A 1127-nucleotide genomic window follows, 5' to 3' on the forward strand; every position below is an offset into this window, starting at 1 on the left:
TAAAAGAACCAATAGATCTGTTTTGGAAGAAGTGCAGCCAGAGTGCTCCTTGGAGGCCAGGATGGCTAAGCTTCGTCTCTCCTACTTTGGACATATTGTCTGGAGGAAACAATTGTTGGAGAAGGATGTCATGCTGGGTAGGGTGGAGGGTCGGAGAAAAAGACGAAGACCCCCAACGAGATGGATCTGCCAGGTGGCATCATTGATGGACTCAAGTGTGGAAGCAGTAGTGAGGTTGGCCCAGGATTGGACATTGTTTCATTCTGCTGTGCATGGGGTCGCTGTGAGTCGGTTCTGACTCGATGGCACCTGACGACAACAACAACAAAGTTCAAGGTCATATTTTGGCTCTCATGGTCTGGTGGACGCCATCCTGCCAAGGAACGAAACAGCGAGAAGCCTTATGCATGAAAAGTTCATTGTTTAGAAAAGCGACAATGAATGTCCTCTTGATTGGTAAAGCCACAAGGGATATTTCATGCAGGGGCCCCGCGGTTTCTCGCTTTTCCTTGGAAAAATAGTTTATTTCTGATTTCCTTATAGGAAGTTTTAGAAAATTTTGCATAATCATTAGATACTTTTGTTGTTGCTGTTGTTATGTTCCGGGGAGTCGGTTCTGACTCATAGCAACCCTGTACATGGTTTCTGAGGCTTTATATCTTTACGGGAGCATAATGCCTCATCTTTCTCCTGCAGAACAGCTGTTAGTTTCGAACTGCTGACCTTGCGGTTCACAGCCTGATTCGTAAACACTACGCTACCAGAGCTCCTGAAGAAGTAGTAACAAAATAGAAAATATATTTTAAACAAACCTCAAGTTATAATAGTTGTCTTTCACATTAACTTTCACACCATATTCAATCTTATGTAGTTATAAAACTTGTTTTTTACATTAACAATAAGTTTTAACATTAGAGATAACCTCACTAGCTAAAAGTTTTAGCAATTCAAGCTTAAGATTGTAAGAAACATTCCACGTAGTTTCAGTCAAGGACATTAAAGCCTTTAGAAAGCAGCTTAGAAACAGTCAAGGGCGGTGGGAGCTTAAGAACAGAAGTAAAAATTTGATTAGAGGTTTTGAGAAATTGTTAGTATAAGAGAATTACTGCTTTGTTCTTAACTATAAA

The sequence above is a fragment of the Chrysochloris asiatica genome, unplaced genomic scaffold, assembly GCF_000296735.1.
Source record: "Chrysochloris asiatica unplaced genomic scaffold, ChrAsi1.0 scaffold00303, whole genome shotgun sequence".
Classification (NCBI taxonomy): domain Eukaryota; kingdom Metazoa; phylum Chordata; class Mammalia; order Afrosoricida; family Chrysochloridae; genus Chrysochloris; species Chrysochloris asiatica.